The sequence below is a fragment of the Tupaia chinensis genome, unplaced genomic scaffold (assembly GCF_000334495.1).
Source record: "Tupaia chinensis unplaced genomic scaffold, TupChi_1.0 Scaffold000320_1, whole genome shotgun sequence".
In the NCBI taxonomy this organism is placed as follows: Eukaryota; Metazoa; Chordata; class Mammalia; order Scandentia; family Tupaiidae; genus Tupaia; species Tupaia belangeri.
In genome coordinates, this window is record NW_006159813.1 from 4,210,399 (window position 1) to 4,234,938 (window position 24,540).

A 24,540-nucleotide genomic window follows, 5' to 3' on the forward strand; every position below is an offset into this window, starting at 1 on the left:
TATGTGTGTGTGTGTGTGTTAATATATACAATCATCTCAACAATTTTTAACATGTATAGTCAGTTATTAGACAATTTCCTCCCCTCATATTTCATAACACTAGACATTATTCTTTCTATCTGTAGTTTTACTTCCATTAATTAACAACCCTCTTAAAATAGATGTTCTTGGGAACCAGCAGTTAGCGTAATGGCTATGTCGCTGGACTCCCACGTAGTCGACCGCGGTTCGTGTCCCGGACCCGGTGGCTTAAATCTCACGCCGGGCGCGTGTGCGTGCGTGCCCAAGATCCCGAGAGGAGAATGGAGGAGAAGGGATTGCAGCGTGACCATCCCCCCTGGGGGGTGATTTCTCGCTTTCTGTCTCTCTGTCTCTCTCTGTCTGTCTGGCGAGCGCACGCGCCCTACAGTGAAAATCTCTCCAAAAAAAAAAAAAATAGATGTTCTTTAACAAGTAAATTGAGGGATCAGCAGATCAGCAGTTAGTGTAATGGCTATGTCGCTGAACTCCCATGTAGTCCACTGCAGTTTGAGTCCCAGAACTGGTGGCTTAAACTCATGCCAGGCGTGTGTGTGTGTGCATGCCCAAAATCCCGAGAGGAGAATGGAGGAGAAGGGATTGCAGCGTGACCATCCCCCCTGGGGGGTGATTTCTCGCTTTCTGTCTCTCTGTCTCTCTCTGTCTGTCTGGAGAGCGCATGCGCCCTATAGCAAAAACCTCTTAAAAAAAAAAAAAGAAAATTCAAAATAATCCTGAAACAATTGACATTTTATTTTGAAAATAATTTTTCAAAATAGTGGTCAAGTTAATTTCATATATTTAGTAGTTTGTTTTTTGCTTGAAGGTATATGTACTCTCCCAAAAAAGAGGCAGAGAGAGAGATGAGAAAGTACCCCCTCCCCCATGGAAATAGTCATGCTGCAATCCCTTCTCCTCCATCTCTCCCTCCTTTCAGGATTTCAGGCATACACACATATACACCCTGCATGTTTCTCAAGCCCCCGGGTCTGGGACTCAAACTGCAGTCAGTCACTTGGGATCTGACCACTTTAACTACCAGGCCACAGAGCTAGACTAGTCAAGTTCATTTTAAGTATAGCATCCTCTATAAATAGTCATTCAAAAAAGCATATGTAAATCACTTGATTTACGAAAATATGTACCATAGTATTTCTTAAAATAGGAAGTACCCTAACACATTTGATATATGAATTAGTATAGTTCAACAGCATATTTTGGCCACATGTCTATTGGGTCACTGGAAAACTCATTTTCTATGAATTTTCATTTCTGCATAGAAAAACATGGAGAAATACAGGTGACTTTTCCAAGAACCCAATATTAGCCAGTCTATTAGGAAGTGGCAGCTAATGGTTACTTATTCAAGACAACCTAAATTCTATATGGTAAGTACTGCATATAAAAGAAATGTTTACAGCATCCTTCTCCAGGAACATCTCTCCCTAACATAGGGGATACTTGGAAAAGCTCCCTGCAGAAGTACTACCTAAGTGGATTCTTGAACAGATTCCAGGTAGATAGGAAGAAGAACTGTCATCCTTTCTACTCAGCAGGTGCTTCCTGATATCCCAGGAAAGCAGTCTCAGATAGCTGGTACATTTAGTATGAGGCCCCAGATCACTATGGATAAGATTCAAGAGTAGACAAGGGACAGATCACAGAGGATTTCATACTCCATCTACAAGGAGTTTGGATTTTATATCCTGTTCATGATGGGGATTAAAAGGTTTTGAGCTATGAGAGTGGCATGGTCAGATTTTACTTTCAGGTCGCTCATATTGGCAGTAGTATAGAGGGTAGATTCCATGCATGGACAGCTGTAAAGTAGAGGGCTGGTAGAGTTCATTCTGTTTCTAAGTTTTAAATAAATCACTCAAGGATAAAGAAACTGTTTAAATACTCAATCATGAAAGTACAATCGTCCCTTGGTATCCATGGCAGGTTGGTTCCAGAACCCCCAGCAGACACCACAATCTACAGATGTTCATCTCTCATGTAAAGGGGCATGGGACATAGTTGTATCGTATCACTTATATCATGAGGAATTTATAAATTTTAGGTTCATATTTAAAGGTAGTATTGTTGAAAATCCAAATAAATGTAATGCGTCTTCAGAAATAGACCCTTCAGATTGAGATTTTATATTTAGTCAAATATGTGCTCTAATAACTTTATTTGTATGTTTTAAAAAACTTATTGAGGAGGCCTATAGTTGGCATGGTAGTTAAGGTTTTAGCCTCCCACATGGCTGACTATGGTTTGAATCCTGGACCCAGCAGCTTAAAAATCACACCAGGTGCATGTGTACATGTGCCCAAAATATCAAGAGGAGAATTGAGAAAAAGGGATTGCAGCATGCTATGCCCCCTGAGGTCTGATTTCTCACTTTCTTTCTCTTTGTCTTTCTCTCTGTCTCTCTCCAGCAAGCTTAGGAGCCTCAAAGAATAATATTTTACCCAGTTTTTTGAGTTATCAAGATACAGTTTAAAAAAAAAAGATTACTGAGAATCATTTTTTCCTAGCTATTGTACCTGAAGAAGAATAATACATTTTTACTTCTAAATTAGTAACCATTTGAAATTTGATCAAATAGTTCTTATGTATGCCTGTCTTAGTCTATTCAGGCTATTTTGTTTTGTTTTGTTTTTTTGAGGTTTTCGCTACAGGGTGTGTGTGTTCGCCAGACAGAGAGAGACAGAGAGACAGAAAGTGAGAAATCACCCCCAGGGGGGATGGTCACACTGCAATCCCTTCTGCTCCATTCTCCTCTCGGGATCTTGGGCACACACGCACACGCGCCCGGCATGAGTTTTAAGCCACCGGGTCTGGGAGGCGAACCGCGGTTGACTACGTGGGAGTCCAGCAACATAGCCATTACGCTAATTGCTGGTTCCTGAACTGTTTTTTTCTTTGTTTGTTTGTTTGTTTAAAAAAAGTACCATAGACTGAGTGACTTACAGTAGAAACTAATTTTCTCACAGTTCTGGAGGCTAGAAAGTTCAAGATCAAGGTGTCAGCAGATTTGACAACTGGTGAGGTTCATCTTCCAGGCTTACCGACTGCCATCAATTAGCTGAGTACTTAAATGGCCTTCTTGGTGTCTCTCTCTTTCTCTTCTTATGAGGCTACCAGTTCTATTGGATTGGGGCCCACCCCTGTAACATCATTTAACCTTAATTACCTCTTAAAGACCCTGTCTCCAATACAGTTACATTGAAGGTTAATGTTTCAACATATGAGCTGAGGGATAGGGAGGAGGTATGCAGAACACAAGCCATTTCCATAGCAGAGGCCAAATGGACATTTTTCCAGAGTCATAAATATAAATTTAAGTGTGCATAATGTACTTTTGAGGTTAAGTCCCTACATGTATGTATCTGATTATGTTGAAAGAAAATGTTTTTTTTTTAAAGAATTATTTATTTATTTATTTTAATTTGACCAGAGAGGGACAGAGTGAGAGAGAGGGGGAAAGTGAGAAAGCAAGGTCCAGGACTCAGACCATGGTCAGCCATGTGGGAGTTCAGTACCCTTAACCACCATGCCACCTGCCGACCCTAAAAGAAAACTTCAGAACTAACCCTATAACCTAGTGGTTAAGAGGATCAAATTACACATCTCCGACTGTGGTTCAAATCCAGCTCTGGTGGCTTAAAAAACAGGTGTGTATGCATGCATGTCCAAAATCCTGACAGGATGGAGAAATGGAGAAGGGATTGCTATATGACTACACCCCATTGGGGAGTACGTTCTCCCTCTCCCTCTCTTTGCCTCTCTCTCGTGAGAACACAGGCACTCTGACAATTAAAAAATAAAGAAAAGAAAACTTTTCAGAGCAATAAAGTAAAAACAGGAGAGAACTTCTCCCTCAAAATAAATAAATAAATAAAAGAACTTGCTAATAGCTGTGACATTTTAGAAAAATTACATGCTAGATAATCCTTCATTAGCTGTAGGAATGTTTATTTTCAAAGCTTTTATTTCTGCATGTTCTATTATCTTCAGTGCTTGGCATTGTAGTCCTGTAGCAGGAAGTCAAAAGTTATAAATACAGAGTTCTCAAAGTGCCTTCATGTATTAGATGATTGATGGCAGGTAAAATTTGCAGGGGCTAAAAGTGTTTACATCTTGAGTTTTTCTGTTATTTGACTTTTAAACAATTAAAGTGACCATTGTTAGGAATTTTACTTTTAAATTGAATTCAGGGCTGTGTGTGTGTGTGTGTGTGTGTGTGTGTGTGTATCTGAATAAAAGATTTTTGGAGCCAGTAGCTGGCATGGTGGTTAAAACAGCTGGATCCCACATGGCTGACCATGGTTGGAGACCTGGACCCAGCAGCTTGAAAAGCATACTGGGTGTGTATGTGTGCATACTCAAAATCCCAAGAGGAGAATGGAGGAGAAGGAACTGCAGTATGGCCATCCCCCCGGGGGGGGGTGGTTTCTTTCTCTCTCTGTCTGTCTGTCTTCAGTGAGCACTCCTGTCTTACAGCAAACTGGAAAAGAAAGAAAAAGAAAAGGTTTTTAGCTGAGCAACATACTACAATCATAGACATTTAGAGTTGGAATAGAACTTTGAAATTGACTCAACCAGTCATGTAACTGGGAAACTGAGGCTTAGAGAAATTAAGTAACTTACCACAGAGACATTTAGGGGCCATTGTGGACCTACTGCCTAAGTATTTTGTCTTCCAGTTCAGACTGCTTCCCACTATACCATGATGCTACCCAACTGACAGGTGTTCTTTCAACAGGAATTCAGGCTAGACTATAATTGTGCAAGTACCAAATCAACTGAACTGTCTAGGAGCAACTTAACCTCCTCCTTGAGCCCTTCTTAGATCCATTCTAAGTCTAAAACTCCTATTATAAAGAAGCTATAAAAATATTACAAAATAGGTTTATAGGTGACATGGTAGTTAAGGGATAGTAGTACCCATGGTCAACTGTGGTTTGAGCCCTGGACCTAGAGGCTTGACTATCACTCAGGATGCTTGTGTGTGCATGCCCAGAATCCTGAAAGGAAAATAGGGAGAATGGATTGTGGCATGGCCATCCCCACTGAGTGGTGACTTCTCACTCTGTGTCCATCATTGTCTGTTATTTTCTGGCAAGTGTATGTGCCCTATGACAAAAATCTAAAAAAAGAAAGAAAAAATTTTCCTGTTCTTTAGAGAGCAGTTCAAATGTTATCTTTTTCATGAAGCCATCAATGATCTGCTCACACCTATCCTCCACTCCCTAGACAGTGAGAAATTGGCTTTCCCTTTTTGAACTTCCATAGTATTTGGAACACTCTCCAGTTATTGATAATGAGTTTCTGTTGGACGTGTTTCTGTATTAGGTATATTTCAACACCTAGTGTGATGTCTTAAGCGTAGCAGGTATCCAGTTCGAATAAGTGAATGAAAGTTGAGCACTGCTTCAAGGTCACTATACCTCTTATTAAACTCACAAGAAGAGTAATATTTTGTAGAGATAGAAACAGCTTCTATCCCTAGATAGAAACTATGTCAACCATCCCCAAAACCAGAGTAATAAATAAAACTCAGGGTAGAGGGAATTGACTGTTTATTACTTGTTAGGGTATTTGTGATCGCCAGAGAGAAACAGAGAGAGGGGGTGAGGAAGAAAGCATCTCACAATGGGCAGTGGTCACACCACAATCCCTTCTCCTCAATTTCTCCATCTTGTCAGGGTTTGAGAATTTTATAATAATTTTTTTAACCCTAAACCCGAACTCCTAACCCTAATCCTAACCATCATTTTCTTAAAAAGCCCCACAAATTTGTTTATTCTTCCATCCTGATAAGATCAGAATACACCACTTCTCCATTTAAGTGTTACAAGATTTTTTTGAGAGATATAAGATACAATGTCTAACCAGACACATGTCCAATCTCATACTTAGCTAAAAATTTTTTGCTTACCCTCCAAAATATAACAGGAAGAGTTTTTTGTTGTCATTTGTTTTTGGTATTTGGGTTTTTTTTTTTTTTTTTAAGGAGAGATTTTTGCCATAGGGCATGTGGACTCTCCAGAGACAATCAGAAAGCAAGAAATCGCTCCCCCCCCCCCACCAGGGGCATGACCACACCACAATCCCTTCTCCTCCAGCCTCTCGGTGTTTTGGGCATTCACACACATGTACCCGGTGTGAGTTTGAAGCCAGCAGGTCTGGGACTCAAACCATGATTGGCCATGTGGAAGTCCAGCAACATAACCACCACACCTAGCATGGTCCAGGGAAAAGTTTTCTGGATCTTGGAAGTCCTGGATTTTAACCTGGAGTTAACACTCCTACATAGGTATTAACATTTCTGAAATTCCGCTTAAAAACGAAGCAGTTGAAATGGCTGATCTTTAAAATTCTTTCTAGGATGCAATACTCTAATTCTAACTCCCTTTCTTAATGTTGAAATATTATGGTATTTTCAAATTAGTTGAATCTGGGCCTATTGTTAAAGAAGTGTGATTAAAACATTGAAAAGCAACTAAGATCTTCCATGCATCATCCTTCTTGAAATTTTCTGTGAAAAAGGAAATTATGAAAAATATATTCCTACTCACTCTCAAGTTTTCTTTCTTATATTAAGTTTGAGTGTCTGTGGAAAATAATTTGTTTGAACATCATTGTTGGAAGGTTTCTGTTTCTTAGAATTGAATGAAGAAAAGTATTTCACTGACACATCTCTGGTGAAATCTCCTACTCCAAGCTAGCTGGATTGTTTAGTTGGCCCAAGGGCCACAGACCTGAAATACTGCATTCTTGGCACAGCTACATTCTCACTATAAATGTAATACCTGAGGTTGTACAAGGTCAAAGAAGAGGGAAAATTTTATGCATATCATTTTGTCTTCAGTTAATTCTTTTTTAAAAAGCAATTTAGCATATTTATTGATGAAATTTACTCACAGCTCTCTTAAAGCAGTTACAAAGACCATATAGCAACATGAATAAATGTTCCTGATGAAATATTAAATGAGGAACAAAAACAGAAATGCAAATTTGTACTATACTGTGGTTAAAACTTATAAGTGATTAAAACTTAAAAGACTTAAAATAAATAAATAAATAAATAAGGCAAGCCCATCTCTCTGGCCTGGAGGTTAAGGCTGCTGAATCCCACGTTGCAACCATGCAGTTGGAGTCATGGGACTAATGGCTTGAGAAATCTGCTGGGCACACGCATGTGCACAAACGGGTGTGACCAAAATCCTGAAAGGAGGGGAGAGGTGGAGAATGGATTGTGGAACGGCCATTCTCCATGGGGCAAGGAGTAAGGATTGGGGGAGGGGGTACTGGAGTACTTTCTATTTTCCTTCTGTTTATTCATGTGCCATCCAAGGATAGGGAGCTAAGGGAATAGGTCACTCCTGTCATTCCAGTTTTGGAAGTTACACGTTGAAGATGAGAGTGGCATGTGGTGGGATAATGCCTAGGTGCCCAATGGCACCATAAGCATAGTCTGGGGAGATGGTCAGTTTCACTCGCAGGCCCATGGTCACCTGGGTAACCCCTTCTTCCCCACCTTGGATCACTTCCTGCTTGGGTAGCATAAACTTAAAGGGCTTGTTTCTGCCCTGGGAAGAATCAGATTTCTTTCCATCTTCAAGCATCCTAGTGTAGTACACCATGCAGGTCTGGCCATGCTTCAGGAAGGTGCACCAATCCTCGGGGGAGATGGTTTCTATCTGAACTCGCATAGCAGCAGAGGAGCCAGCATTGCAACAGATGGCATGGACTAAGAGCCAGCATGGATTAAGAGCAGACCTGGTGGCAGCTCCATAGCTCTCCTCCTCTCTCCCTTCAGTTAATTCTTTTTATTTTTAAGAATTAGTTTATTTAACTTTATTTATTATTATTATTATTTTGCAGTTTGATTAGAGAGAAGGACAGAGAGAGAGAAAGAGAAAGTAAGAAAGCAAGCCACCAGGTCTAGGACTTGAACCACTGTTGCTCATTTGGAAGTCCAGTGCCTCTAACCACGATGCCACCTGCCTTCCTCACTTCAGTTAATTCTTAAAATGCTATCCTCTCAGAAGGAAAAATATCCTTATGCATGTTGTAGTGGAAGGATAAATGTGAATGATAATTTTAGTTCTATGATTAGAATAGAAAAGGGAAGATTTCAAGAGATTTTTATGGAATATCTGCTATGTAAAGCTGCCATAGGTCCAGCAGTGCCACTTGTAGGCATGTACCCATGAGAAATGAAAACTTATGTTCACACAAAAGCTTGCACACGAATGACCATAGAAGCATTTTTTTTTCATTATAGCCAAAAGGTGGAAACCGCCCAAATGTTCATCAGCTGAGGAGAAGATAAACAAAATGTAGTATATGCAATGGGATATTATTAGGTAATAAAAAATAGAACACTGATTCAAGCTGTAGACTGGATAACCTGAAAACGTTATGCTCAGTGAAATAAGCTAGTCATGAAAGACCACATATTGTATGATTCTACTCATACAGAATGTCCAGAACAGGGAATTCTGTAGAGACAAAGTTGACTAATGATTGCTTAGGAATGAAAGGGTAGGAGGGTGATAGCTAAAGGATGTGGAATTTCTGTGGTGATGAAATTTTCTAAATATAACTGTGGTGAGGATGGTACAAGGTGTCTTAAAAATTGAAAATTAGTATTATATAAAACTATGCATGTATTTCTTTTCCTTTTTTCTTTTGCATCAAAATAAATGTGTACTTCAGTTCTATTTTGCCCTCAACTTTTTAAAGCTCCCTCCTAGTTCACAGATTTTCTATATTGGCCATTTTACTTATTTATTTATTTTAAGAGATTTTTGCTGGAGAGTGTGTCCACTCTCCAGAGAGATAGAAAACAGAAGTCATCCAAGGGGATGGCTACACTGTAATCCCTTCTCCTCCATTCTCATTTTGGCATCTTGGGCACATACACATGTTCCCAGCATGCATTTCAAAGTGCCAGGTCTGGGACTTGAACTATGGTTGGCCATTTGGGAGTACAGTATCTAAACCACTAAACCACCTGCTGGCCTCAGGCATTTTACTTCTTTATAGATAATTTTAAAATAATCATTATTGGCCAGACCTGTAGCTTAAGCCCTTCATATAGGAATCTGGATCCCACACAGCCAACTGTGGTTAGAGTCCTGGCCCTGGCAGCTTAAAAAATATTCCCTGTGCTTGTGTATGCCTGTCCAAAATCCTGATGGGATGGAGAAATGAAGAAATGGTATTGCAGAATGACCATATCCCAGTGATAGGTGCTTTCTCTAGCACTCCCCCTGTCATTCCTTTCACCCCATCAACTCTCTGGCAAAAATACATGCCCTCTGGCAATTAGAATAATAATAATCATGATAATCATTACTCCCCAAATGTGGGTAATTGGTTATAGGAGAGCCTAGGAAAGGAAAGGTAGATGAATCAATGTAAATGATCTTGCCTATTGGAAAAGCAGTTCAAAATATAAGCCTTAGTGACAGAGAATCAGTAGCATACTGCTTGCTGTCAGGTTAGTCACTGCCTACTGGTGACCTCTATTGAGTTGCCCTGGATACAAACAAACCAGTGGAAGTCTCCATATAAATTCTGAAATGTAATGATACACTTGTTTCCTGGGTATCACTTACTGACAGAGTAGCCTGTCTTTGCTGCAAAAATCTTAACTTTTATACTTGTTATCCACAAAAAGATGAAGATAAAATTTTAACTTTGTAATATTGTATTTGTAGGTATTTTAAACTCACATTAATCATTATTGTTCCTTTAATTTTATTCCTAAGTTTATATCTTACTTTTCTTTTTCTATAGGTGCACCATAAGTACAGAAGACTGGAATTATAAAAAAGAAAAAAGATTGCTGCTAAAATGAATCTGAGCAATACAAATTTTGTGCCCCACACAAAAAGGTACTGTTCATAGATCCATGGTTTAGCTTTCTCCTAAAAAATAAAAAAGGAACAAATTCTGTTTTCTGGTTCTTCTATGATGAATTGTTACTGTTTTCATAAGAAAAATAAAAAGGGAAATAAAAATATTAATGACATAGGGATTTTTTTTTTTTAGGTTTTTCCCATAGGGTATGTGTACTTGCTGGAGAGAGACAGAGATAGAGAGAGAGGAAAGGTGAAAAATCACACCCCCCTTCCCAGAGGGATGGCCACACTACAGTCCCTTCTCCTCTTGGGATTCTGGGAATGCACACACACACATGCCTGGCGTGATTTTCAAATTTCTGGTTCCAGGACTTGAACTGTGGTCCGCCATGTGGGAGTTTGATGCCCTAACCATTACACCACATGCTAGCCTCTGGATAAAATATACTTTTATAAAATTTTTTCAGTTTCAATTTATTTCCTTGAAGTTTTCATTATTCTCTGTTTTGGCTTACAGTACAGCTAATTACTTGATTAAAATAATTTAGTTTAAAGTTTCTTTATTCTTATTATAAAATTATCTTCTGAAAATATATGTTACTTTTTTTGTTGTAATACTTTATAATTAGATTTTTTTTTTGAGAGATTTTTACTATAGGGCACATACGCTCGCCAGACAGACAGAGAGAGACATAGAGACAGAAAGCGAGAAATCACCCCCCAGGGGGGATGGCCACACCGCAATCCCTTCTCCTCCATTCTCCTCTTGGGATCTTGGGCACGCACGCACTCGCGCCCAGCGTGAGTTCTAAGCCACCAGGTCCAGGACACGAACCGTGGTCGACTACGTGGGAGTCCAGCGACATAGCCATTATGCTAACTGCCGATTCCCTATAATTAGATTTTGAAATTACATAAAAGACTTCATATTACTTTTCCTATAACTGCAGAAGTGATACACTTTTCAAAAAAGTTTACAAAATACAGATCAACAAAACAAAGAGAATAAAAAATTACCCAAAATCACATCTGCTTCAGATAAAACAGAAGCTGCCAAAGACAGCCAAAGTTGCAGGTGGAAGAAGTAATTTTTCCCATCTTTATTGTCACATTCTATGCTTTTCCTACTTATGCCCCACCTCTATTGCTAAAACAAAACAAACAAAACAGAGATTGTCTTGCCTAAATTCCCAAACGGCTGAGTCAATGAGCATACCCTTTCTACTTCTCAAAAAATAGTAAAAATGACTGCTTCCTATGCCTTTGTCAAAAAAAAAGTATCCTTTTCCTATTATCTTGCCAATTTAATGAGTTAAATAAATTGCCTCATCATTTTAGTTTTTGCTTCTTTGCTTACTAGTGAAGTTACATATATTTCATATCTTTTTGGTCATTGCTATTTCTTTTTTGGATTTTCTATTTATCTCTTCTGAGTTCATGATGTGAGTGTATGTATGTATGTATATATATATATATATATATATACATATACATATATATACACGTGTGTGTGTGTGTTCACCTCTGATTTCAAGATTAACTTTTTCTTTGAGAGAGAGAGAGAGTTTTGCCTTAGGGGTATGCACTTTCTGGAGAGAGAGAGAAATAGACAGACACAGGAGGAGAAGTGGGAAATCATTGCCCGGGGAGGATTGGCCATGCTGCAATCCCTTCTCCTCTGTTGTTCTGTCAGGATTTTGGGCACACATGCACATGTACCTGGCACGAATTTTAACCCGTTGGTTTTGGGACTCAGACCGCAGTCAGCCATGTGGGAGACCAGCAATGTAACCATTACACTGTCTGCTGGTCCTCCGATACTAACTCTTAACTGGCACATATTTGGCAAGAATTATCCCCACTTTCTTTGCCTTTCAATTTTGTTCATTGCATCTCTCTAAAACAACCTTATTGATGTATTATTCACATACAATAATCTGAACATATTAAAGAGCATAACATGTTGTAATATGTAATATCTGCATCATGATAAAGATAATAAACATATTCATCACTCCCCAAAGTGTCCTCATGTCTCCTAGTTTTTTATTTTTCAGCTTATTTCTTTATTGCCAGAAAATGCATAAGCTTGTCAGAGAGAGAGAAAAAGAAAGAGAGAAAGCATCTCCCAATGGGGCAGTTATGCCACATTCCTTTTTTCTCCATCACATCAGGATTTGGGGGCATGCTTTCATACATGCCCAGCATGTGTTTCAAGCCGCCAGACCCGAGATTCAACCACAGTCAGCCATGTGGAATCTGGCTTCCTTAACTACTGAGCTACAGGGCCAGCTCCCTCATGCCTCTTTTTCATTCTTCCCTCCCACTCTTTCTCAAACCCAGTCTGTTACCAGGTAACCACTAATGTCTTTTTGTCACTTTAGTTTACATTTTCTAGGCTTTTATATAAATAAAATCATAAATAAATACTCCTTTCTTACCTTCTTTCACTCATAATTATTTTGAGATTTATCCTTGTTGTAAGCATGTATCATAGTTCATTTTATTGCCGATTACATTCCACCATCTGTATATACCACAAATTATTTTGTCCATTCTGTGATTGGTGGAAATTTGGGTTGTTTCCAGTCTGAGCTATTAAAAATGAAGCTGTCTGGGACCAGCAGATAACGTAATGGCTATGTTGCTGGACTCCCACATAGTCAACCGCGGTTCGAGTCCCAGACCCAGTGGCTTAAACTCACGTCAGGCGCATGTGCGTGCGTGCCCAAGATACTGAGAGGAGAATGGAGAAGGGATTGCAGTGTGGCCATCCCCTCTGTGGGGGAGGGTGGGTGGGTGATTTCTCCCTTTCTGTCTCTCTGCTTCTCTCTGTCTTTCTGGTGAGCGCTTGTGCCCTATAGCAAAAATCATCTCCAAAATAAAAGAAGCTGCTGGGGCCAACAGGTGGCATAGTGGTAAAGGTGCTGGACTTTAACATAGCTGACCACAGTTTGAGACCTGGACCCAGTGGCTTAAAAGTCATGCTGGGTACATGTGCATACGTGCCCAAAATCCTGAGAGGAGAATGGAGGAAAAGGGATTGTGTCGCGGCCATTCCCCTTGGAGGGTAATTTCTCACTTTTTCTCTCTCTGCCTCTCATGGTGTCTTTAGTGAGTGCATCGACCCTATAACAAAAATCTCTCCAAAAAAAGAAGAAAAAAAATGGAAGCTGCCATGAACATTTCTGTACAAGGCTTTGTATGAGCATATGCTTTCATTTTTCTTGGGTAAATAAATACCTAGTAGCTGAAATGCCTTAATCATTTGGTAGGAATATGTTTAAAATTTTAACAAACTGCCAAACTGTTTTCCTAAAGTGTTGGTACCATTTTACACCAGCAGTATGTGAGAGATCTAGATTGTCTACATGCTTGCCAACACTTGGTCTAATCTGTTTTTCTTTCATGTTATCCATTCTAATACATACATAGTAGTATCTCATGATTTTAATTTCTGTCTCCCTAACTGGTAGTGACCTTAAGTGTTTTCCTTCTGCCATTCATATATCTTCCTTTGCGAAATACCTTTTCAAATATTGCTCATTTTCAAAATTGAGTGGTTTGTTTCCTTATTTTTGAGTTTTGAGGATTCTTTATACTTTTGGACTTAAGTTTACTATGCGATTTATGTTTCGCAAAGATTTTCTCCCAGTGAGTTACTTTTCATTGTCTTTCAAAAAGAGTCTTTTTTTATTTTGATAAAGTTAATCTATCAAAATTCCCTTTTATAGATTTTCCTTTTGCTTTTGCTGCTAAAATTTTTTTACATAATTCTATATTCCCAAAGGAAAGGAAATCAGTACATCATTGAGACAGCTGCACTCTGATGATTATCACAGCACTATTCACAATAGCTTAGATATAGGATCAATGTCTGTGTTCATCAGTGGATCAACAATAAAGGAAATGTGGTTTACATACACAGTGGAATACTATTCAACCATTAGACAGAATGGAGTCCAGTCATTTGAGACAACATGGACAAATCTGAAAGACATTATGTTAAGTGAAACAAGCCAGACAGAACAAGAAAAATCATATGTTCTCACTCATGTTTGTGGAAACAAAAAAGCTGACCTAATATAAATAGAGAACAGAATAGTGATCACTAGGGGTAGGAAGAAATGAAGGGGAGCAAAGGGAAGGGTAAAGGGGAAGACATCAGCTAATGGAAACCAAGCTGTAGTTAGATCAGAGTAATCAGTTCAAGTGTTCTACAGCACAGAAGGGTAACTGTAATTACTATATATTCTTAAATAGTCAAATGAGAGGATTTTTAAAAAATATTTATTCATTCATTTTGAGAAATTTTTTGCTATAGGATATGTGCACTCACCCTGAGAGATAGAGACAGAGAGATAGAAAGCAAGAAATCACTTCTAAGAGGAGATGGCCACGCCACTGTCCCTTCTCCATTCTCCTCTTGGTATTTTGGGCATGCACTCATACATGCCTGGTATGAATTTCATCTACCAGGTCTAGGACTCGAGCTCTGGTGGACTATATGGGACTCCAGTGCTTAACCACTATGCCACTTGCTGGTCCCAATGAGAGGATTTTGAATGTTTCTGAGACAAGAAGTAATCATAAATGTTTGAGATGATGGATGGATATGCTAATTACCCTGATTTGACTATTATACTTTGTATTCATTTATTGAAACATCACACTGCACCTCATAAATATGTACAACTAATATGTATCAATAAAAAAAGTTTTTCTCAACTGGCCAAGTATCATAGTGGTTAAGGAAACTGGATCCCACATGGCCCACTAGAGTTCAAATCCTGTCCCTGGAAATTTGCAAAATATTCAAGGTTTGTATGTATGGAGATGCCCAAAATTCCAACAGGAATTGCAGTGTGGCCATTCCCCTTGGAGAGTGATTTCTCACTTTTTCTCTCTCTGTCTCTCATGGTGTCTCTGGCGAGTACGCTTACCCTGTGACAAAAATCTCTCTCAGAAAAAGAAGAAAAAAATGGAAGCTGCCATGAACATTTGTGTACAAGGCTTCATATGAACATATGCTTTCATTTCTCTTGGGTAAATACCTAGTAGTGAAAATGCCTACATCATTTGGTAGGAATATGTTTGGAGAAATGAAGAGAAGGGATTACAGCTTGACCACGCCCCATTGAGGGTGCTTTCTCCTTCTTTCTTTCTCTGGTGAGAAAGAGGCCCTCTGGCAATTTAAAAAAAAAATGTTTTTAAGAAATTTTACCTAACCCAAGTTTCAAAAATTTTTTTCCGTGTTTTCTTCTAGAAGGATTTTTTTTTTTTTGAGAGGTTTTTGCTACAGGGCACATGTGCTCACCAGGGAGACAGAGAGAGACAGAGAGACAAAAAGCAAGAAATCACCCCCCAGGAGTGATGGCCATGCCACAATTCCTTCTTCTCCACTCTGTTCTCGAGATCTTAGGTGCACACACATGCGCCCGGCATGAATTTAGGCCACTGGGTCTGGGACTCGAACCATTGTCGACTACATGGGAGACCAGCGACATAGCCATTACACCATCTGATGGTCCCAATTTGGTTGTTTTTAAACTTTTTTTGGAGAGATTTTTAGTATAGTGTGCATGCACTCGCCAGAAAGAGAAACAGAGAGACAGAAAGCGAGAAGTCTCCCCCCCCCCGGGGGAATGGTCACATCACAATCCCTTCTCCTCTTGGGATCTTGGCCATGCATGCACATGCACCTGGCGTGAGTTTCAGTCACCAAGTCTGACACTTGAATCGCACTCAACTATATGGGAGTTCAACAACATAGCCATTACCCTAACTGCTGGTCCCCTCTTTTTTAAACATTTCAAAATTGTGCTGGGAACCAGCAGTTAGCGTAATGGCTATGTTGCTGGACTCCCACGTAGTCGACCGCGGGTTGTGTCCTGGACCCGGTGGCTTAAAACTCACTCCAGGCACATGTGCGTGCGTGCCCAAGATCCCGAGAGGAGAATGGAGGAGAAGGGATTGCGGCGTGACCATCCCCCCTGGGGGGTGATTTCTCACTTTCTGTCTCTATGTCTCTCTCTGTCTGTCTGGCGAGCGCACGCGCCCTACAGTGAAAATCTCTCCAAAAAAAAAAAAAATGTGCTAATTGACTCACTGATTTGAGTCCTTTCATTTTTTTTCTAAAACAAGAGTTTAGTGGTATAGTTGTTTTCCTTTAAGATCTGCTCTAGCAGAATCACCCCCAAATTGGCTACACTGTGCTTTCTTTTGCATTCTGAAAAAGTGTTTTCTAATTTCTTTTTTATTCTTTGGCTAGTGGATTATTTTAAATGGTGTTATTTATTTTTCAGATATTTTGGACTCTTTAGATCTCTATCTGGGTTTTTTTTTTCTTTTTAGATAGCTATTGATTTCTAATTTGATTCAGCTATGTTCACAGAATATGGCCTACAATATAGCATACCTTGGTATGTGTTCTGTGTGCACTTGAAAATAATATGTTGTTGGGTAGGGTGCTCTGTAAATATCAATTAGTCAAATTGGCTAGTAGTGTTAGCTTTCTATATCCTTGCTAATTTTCTGTCTACTTGTTCTATCATTATGAAGAGATGGATATTGAGGAGCCTGCAGGTGGCATGGTGGTTAAGACACTGGACACTCCCACATGGCTGACCATGGTTCAAATTCTGGACTTGGTGGATTGCTTTCTCTGTGTGTGTGTGTTTCTCTCTCTGGTCAAAAGAAAATAAATTAATGAAGGGACCAGCAGTTAGTGTAATGGCTATGTCGCTGGACTCCAATGTAGTCGACCATGGTTCGAGTCCAGAACCCAGTGACTTAAACTCACTCCGGGTGCGTGTGCATGTGTGCCCAAGATCCCAAGAGGAGAATGGAGGAGAAGGGACTGCAGCGTGGTCATCCCCCCTGGGGAGTGATTTCTCGCTTTCTGTCTCTCTGTCCCTCTCTGTCTTTCTGGTGAGTGCATGTGCCCTATAGCAAAAACCTTTCCAAAAAAAAAAAAGAATGAATGAATGAATGAATAAATAAGTAAATAAATCTTTTTTAAAAAAAGAGACGAATATTGAAATCTCCAACTATAATTGTGGATTTGTCTACTTCTACTTATAGTTAAATGAGTCTTTAACAAAATATATATATTTAAGCCCCATTATTAAGTACATAAATATTTAGGATTGTTTGGTCTTCATGATATATTAATCCCTTTATCTTTTATGAAATAACCTTTATTATCAATGCTAATATGCTTTAAATCTACTTTATCTGATATTAATATAGTTAGCCTAGCTTTTTAAAATAGTGTTCTTCCATCAGTTTTAAACTTATTTGTGTCTTTATATTTCAAGTGCATATATATGTATTTATATGCACACATATTTATATATATCATAATTTATATTCAAGTAATAGTACTCTATTTAACTATAGTATAATTTACAAAATTGTACTCTAATTTCTCTCCTCTCAGTGTTTGTATTGTCAGGCATTTTACTTGTATATAGTTATAAACCTCATACTACTTTGTTGTTATTTTTGTTTAAATCAGTTATTTTGAAGAAGTTTTAATAATGAAAAAAGTCATATATTTAACCAAATAGTTCCCACTCTTGCTTTTCATTATTCTTTTGTAGATTCATATTTTAATTTAGTAAGGTTTTCTTTCTGTCTAAATACCTTTTTAAAACTCATTTCTTATACTGCAGTTGGCCATGACCAGGTCATATATTTTGAAAAAAAAAAATTTTTTTTGAGAGGTTTTTTTCTATAGGGCTCATGCACTCGCTAGACAGACAGAGAGAGATGGAAAGTAAGAAATCACCCCCCAGGCGGGATGGCCATGCCACAGTCCCTTCTCCTCCATTCTCCTCTCGGGATTTTGGGCATGCACGCACACACGCCCAGCGTGAGTTTAAGCCACCGGGTCCGGGACTCGAACTGTGGTCGACTGCGTGGGAGTCCAGCAACATAGCCACTATGCTAACTGCTGGTCCCTATTTTGAATTTATTTATATAACATTCATAATGGTCTTCAGATTTTGTATATCTTTTTTTAACTTTCTTTTTTAAAAGAATTATTTTATTTAATTTTATTTATTTATTCATTTATTTATTTTAACTTGACCAGAGAGGGACAGAGTGAGAGTTAGAGAGAGAGAAAGAGAAAGCAAGCTGCCAGATCTGAGACTCAAGCCATGGTTGGCCATGTGGGAGTTCAGCATCCTTAACCACCATGCCACCCACCAGCCCTCTTTTTTTTTTTTTTTTTTATAAGATGTGTTTTTTTTTAAGTCTTCATAAAATTATTTGGAGTTATTTTAGTACAAATCTTGTAATTTTTTATTATATTTTTATATAAAATATCTCCTACTTTTCAGCAATAAAAGGACCAAAATTGTGACAAGTACAAAGGAATAGAACAAACGTTTCTCCAATGAAGATTGCATATATATGTGTGTGTGTGTGTGTGTGTATGTGCATTAATGCAATAAGTACATGAAAAGATAGTCAAGAGCATTTATCACTAAGATAAACCACAATGACATGCCATATCATATCACTACAATGGCTACTAAATATATATGTATGTAGATTAGACTAGAAAGATGTGTGTTGATTATACATAGACATTGAAAGGTTTAAAACTGTTGGTGGGAATGTAAAATGGTACAGGTGCTGTGGAAGACTTCTTGTCAGTTCCACAAAAAATTAAGTATAAAGTTAATATTTGACTGCTTTTCTTTCTAGGAATTAAAAATCACATGTTTACATAAAAATATGTACACAAATGTTAATAGCAGCATCATTCATAATAGCCAGAAAGAGGAAGCAGCCCCTCTTTTTTTAAGAGAGATTTTTTTTCTATAGGGTGTGCACAACCTCCATAGAGATAAAGAAAGAGACGAAAAGCTAGAAATCACCTCCCCAGGGGGGATGGCCACACCACAACCCCTTCTTCCCTCCCCTCTTCTTTTTCATTCTCCTCTTGGAATTTTGGGTACATACACACATGTGTGTGGCGTAAGTTTTAAGCCACTGGGTCTGAGACTTGAACCACAGTTGACTGTGGGATTCCAGGGACGTAACCAGTATACCACCTGCTGGTCCCAGGCTTTTGTATATCTTAAAGTCTTTCTTCTGCTTTTATGTTTCACGTATATTTTCATTGGGTATAGAATTCTAGTTGGAAGGCTTTCTTTCAGCACTTTTTAAATGTTGCCCTCCTATCCTCCCACTAATAATAATTACAACAAGTAATCTGCTGTCATTGTTCTTGTTTCTTTATCTGCAATGTATCCTTTTTCTCTAGCACTTTTATGATTTTCTCTTAATTTTAAGTTTTGAGCACTGTTTTGTGATGTGCCTTGGTGTAATTTTCTTCGTGTTTTTTTGTTTGTTTGAGATTTATAGATCTTATTGGATCTCTGCATTTATAATTATCAAATTTGTAAATTTTTCCACCATTTATTTTCTTCAAATAGGATTTTTTTTTTTCTGTCCTAGCATCACTTTCTTCTTTTTTTGAGCACTCCAATTAGAAATATACTAGGCCATCTGAAGGTGTTCCCCAGCTCATTGATGCTCTGCTTTTCATGTTTTGCTTTGTTAGTCTTTTTTTTTTCACTCTTTACATTTCATTTTGGGTAGTTTCTATGACAATGTTTTCATTCGTACTGATCTTTTTTTCTGCAAACATCTGCCATTCATCCCATTTTTTCATCTCATACTTTGTAGGTTGTACATTTAAAGAGTTGGCTTGAGTCTCTTTATATCTTGTGTGTCTCTACATGTTCAAAATTTTCTCTAACTTTTTAAATATATGGAATATAGTTACATAAATGCTTTAATGAACTTACACATTAATTCTAACATTTGTCATCTTATATCAGTTCTGAGAGGTTTCAATTATTTTTCTTCTTATTATAAGGCATATTTTCCTGCTTCTTTGGACACCGAGTGATTTTTTTATTGAATGTTAAACATTGTGAATTTTACCTTTTTGAATACTAGATATCTACTCTTCACTTTGTTCTGTTTCACAGTCAAGTTACTTAGAAATAATTTGATTCTTGATCTTGTTTTTAAAATTTGTTAGGCATCACAAATCAGCATTTAGTCTAGGGTGAATTATTCTCCACTACTAAGGTAAGACTCTCTGAGTACTCTAAAGAAGGCTCCAGGATGGGGCAGGCAGGTGGAGTGGTGGTTAAGGGTGCAGGGCTCCCACATGGCTGACCATGGTTTGAGTCCCAGACCTGGTGGCTTGCTTGAGTGCTTTCTCTCACTCTGTCCCTCTCTACTCAAATTAAAATAAATAAATAAAATAATTTTTAAAAAACGCTCCAGGAATTCTGAGATTTCCTATTCTGGTTAGTGAGAACAAGTATTATTCACAGCCTTTGTGAGTTCTTGGTACTGTTTTCTCTTGTCTTTTCAGAGTCACTTCCTGGCCTAGGGTAGTTTCCTCACATGTATGCACTAATCGTATTCAACTGATGACCTAAGGGGAACTCTGTACAGTTCTCCATATGCTCTTTCTGTGTTGCTGTTTCCTATTAGATACTTTACCCTGAACCTTGGTCACCCTGGACTTTCATCTTTATCTCAACTTAGGGAGTCCCCCAGACTTCTAACTGGATTTCTCCTTCTCTGCACCTTGGTTTGGAAACTCTTCAAATGTTAAGCTGGGACACTTTTGGCTCACATTGTGTTTCTTCTGACAGGAATCATCATCCTTCTTTGCCTAATATTCATTGTCTTGAAATACCATCATTCATGTTTTATCTAGTGTTTTAGCTGTGGAAGATAATAAATCCAGTTCCTGTTACTCCATCTTGAATAGAAGCAGAAACTCCATTATTATTATTATTATAATCATCATCATCATCATCAAGAAAGATTTTTGCTGTAGGATGCATGTGCTCAATGGAGAGACAGAAAGCAAGAAATCACCTCCCAAGGGGGCTAACCACACCGCAGTCCTTTCTCCTCCATTCTCCTCTCAGGGTCTCAGGCATGCATGCACACACACCCAGCTTGAGTTTTAAGCCACCAGGTCCAGGATTTGAACCATGGTCAACTGCATGGGAGTCCAGCAAAATAACTATTATGCCATCTGTTGGTCCCCCTTTATTATATTTTTTTAAAATAAAGAAATTATTGGGACCAGCAGATGGCATAATAGATACGTTGCTGGACACCCACAGAGTCAACTGTGGTTCGAGTCCTGGACACGGCAACTTAAAACTCATGCTGGGAGCATGTCTGTGTGTGCCCAAGATCCCAAGAGGAGAATGGAGGAGAAGGAATTGTGGCATGGTCATCCCCCTGGGGAGTTATTTCTCACTTTCATTCCCTCTGTCTCTCTCTGTCTCTCTGGCAAGTATATGCTCCCTATAGCAAAAAAATCTCTCTCTCTCAAAAAAAAAAAAAAGAAAGAAATTATTAATTATGTAGTCAAGCTTATTGATTTTAGCTTAATAATTTTGCTTCTGGTGTCTTGCTTAGTAATTATTCACTTGTAATTTGTTCTAGAAGTTTTATGGTCTTTTTAAAAATATATATATTAAAACTTACATCTCTTGGAGAACAGCAGAAGACGTAATGGATACGTTCCTGTACTCCCACACGTTCTACTGCGGTTCGAGTCTCAGTCCCAGCGGTTTAAAACTCACATTGGCCACATAGATGTGTATGCCCAAAATTCCAAGAGGAGAATGGAGTAGAAGGGACTGTGACATGGCCATCCCCCCCAAGGGTGATTTCTCACTTTGTGTATCTCTGCTTTTCTTTGTCTCTGGCAAAAGCACACACCCTATAGCAAAAAGCTCTCTAAAAAAAAAAAAGTAAATAAAAAATAAAACTTATTTCTTTATAAAATCATTACTTTGTAGTATGACATAGTAATCTACCTCTTCAACCAAAGGTTATCCATAGTGGTTAGCTGTATTTGCATTGATAATAAAACATTCAAAAGTTTAAAATGCATTTTCAATTATTGAAAAGATTTTAATTCTCATGAACATAGTTCATAGATCTTTTGGTTTTCCCTAAAAACAATCCTGTCATTTGCCTATTATGCATAGTCTCCAAAATGTCTTTGATTTAACCCATTGTTTCTCTTTTCTGTTCTGAGACAAAAGCAATGAAGACAAGTATTTCTTAAGCTTTTATTTTACACTTTCAGTCACCTGACTAACAAATAGCTAGATTTAAATTGCTTTCCCCCATTCATATAGTATTAATGTAGTGCCTTTATATTTGATTGTAAGTATTCATGGATTGGCAGGATGACTGCCCAAGAATACAGGCACATGTTGGCAGGGGGATCTTTTTTCCTCTTTAAAAGCTCTAATGACCTCCCTATTACTCTCAGATAAAGTCCATTTTTAAAAAATTTGCTATAGAGTATGTGTGCTCCCAAAATATTTTAATATGTTTGGGAACCAGCAGTTAGCGTAATGGCTATGTCACTGGACTCCCATGTAGTGGACCACGGTTCGTGTCCCGGACCCGGTGTCTTAGAACTCACGCTGGGCGCGTGGGCGTGCATGCCCAAGATCCCGAGAGGAGAATGGAGAAGGGATTGCAGCGTGAGCATCCTCCCTGGGGGGGTGATTTCTCACTTTCTGTCTCTCTGTCTCTCTCTGTCTGGCGAGCGCACACGCCCTATAGCAAAATCCTCTCAAAAAAAATTATTTTTTTAAATTTTTAATATGGTTTAAAAGGCCTTTGTGACTTTCCTTGACTTAATGCCAGCTTCAACTCTTTTCACCTCTCCTATATGTCAATACTGAATTAACTACTTTATTTTTCCCAGAAAAGACATGCTTTTTTACTTCTAATTCTAAATAGTCTGGATCATCCTGTTATATTCTTAACATTAAACAGTATTTTATTTTTCTTCATAACACCAGTGAACTAGAACTGTGTTTTCATATGTGTCATTATAGTTGAATGTCTCCACCTCAATGACTCTAAGCACCCTAGGTTCAGGACCATATCCCACTGTATTCCGAACACCCAGGACAGTGTCTAGGAAATGTAGGAAGTCAATAAATACTTGTTGAATCAAGGAATTAGTTGAGCGCATGAATAGTTAGGTTGATAATCTGCATATGCTAATGATTTATCTAGTCTAGCCATGTGAAATATTATACATTATCACTAAAGGCTGTCAAGTCACTAGAGAAAAATGCCTCTTAGTTTTGTTAGTTTTACTTCTTTAATTAATGGCCCTCTTTTTATCTCCCCTTAGAGTAAAGTTCATTGGCTCATGTTTTTAAAAATAGTTTATTGGCCAATAACCAAATTTCTACGTTGGTTATCTAGAGGGTCAAAGAAGAAATATAAACTGTCCTGTGATAAACTCAAATGTTAAAATAAATTATTAACTATGGAGGAAGAGTTTATTTACACTGAAAAAATAGATGAAGTTAACATTTCGATTTAAAAAAAAACAAAGAAGAAAGGATTTATAACAAATATTAACAAGTCAAATGGTATCCTTTTCTTAATAGAAACTTCAGACTCAGAGTGTTTTGTATAGTAATGGAATAACTAGCCTTTTAAAGTGGACATTTAGCATAACCTGCTAGATTGTAGGAGTTTCTTTAAGTGATTATAAAGAATTGTTTAATTATCTATCCTACTGTGTGAATATATCACATGCCAATCAAGAACATGGGCTTTGCAGTTAGATTTTAATTTGAATCACAGTTCTGACAAATAGACTTTCTGACCATTAGGAAGTAATTTTGCCTCTCAAAGTCTTATCAATAGTTTGCTGTGTTGGGAACCAGCAGTTAGCGCAATGGCTATGTTGCTGGACTCCTACGTAGTCGACCGCTGTTCGCGTCCCAGATCCAGTGGCTTAAAACTCACACCGGGTGCGTGTGTGTGCGTGCCCAAGATCCCGAGAGGAGAATAGAAGAAAAGGGATGTCAGCGTGGCCATCCCGCCAGGGGGTGATTTCTCGCTTTCTGTCTCTCTGTCTCTCTCTGTCTGTCTGGTGAGTACACGCACCCTATAGCGAAAACCTCTCCAAAAAAAAAAAAAAATAGTTTGCTGTGTAAAGCTAAGATAATAAATAAAGTAATTGCATTATGAAGCTGCTGTGGGGACTAAACAAGATAATATATACAAGTGTTGCCTGATGCACTGTATTGCTTAATAAATGTAAACTGCTATTATTTCAATATTAATTATAACCAAATCCTTTTTTGGTAACAGCTTACATCGGTCCAATCAATTTTAGGATATTATCATCACCCTGAAAAGAAAGTCTATACCCTTTAGCTACCACCCATCCACATTCTTACATAACCAGTAATCTATTTTATGTCTCTATAGATTTGCCTATTCTAAATACTTCATATAAATAAAATCATACAACATGTGTTTTTTTGTGCTGGCTTCTTTCACTTAGGATAATGTTCACAAAGTTGAATTATGTTATGCCATATATTAGTACTTCATTACTTTTTAAGGGTGACTAATATTTCATTATATAGATGTATTACATTTTATTTATTTGTTCACCAGTTAGTGGACATTTGGGTTTTTTCTACCTCTGGCTATTATGAATGCTGCTGCAATAAACATTCATGCACAAGTTTTTGTGTGAACATATATTTTCATTTCTTTTGGGTATATACCTAGACATGGACTTTCTGGGTCAAAT

At 38.1% G+C, this 24,540-nt stretch overlaps 1 protein-coding gene and 1 pseudogene across 1 annotated transcript in view; one reads left to right on the forward strand and one right to left on the reverse strand.

Moving 5' to 3' along the window:
- TAOK3 (TAO kinase 3) overlaps positions 1-24,540 on the forward strand; it is a 220,125-nt gene that overhangs the window by 81,168 nt on the left and 114,417 nt on the right. The window contains exon 2 of the mRNA XM_006151557.3: positions 9,823-9,920. The gene's annotated coding sequence lies outside the window, so the exon portion shown is untranslated. The remainder of the gene's footprint in view (positions 1-9,822; positions 9,921-24,540) is intronic.
- LOC102475382 (peptidyl-prolyl cis-trans isomerase FKBP1A pseudogene) lies at positions 7,419-7,727 on the reverse strand (annotated as a pseudogene).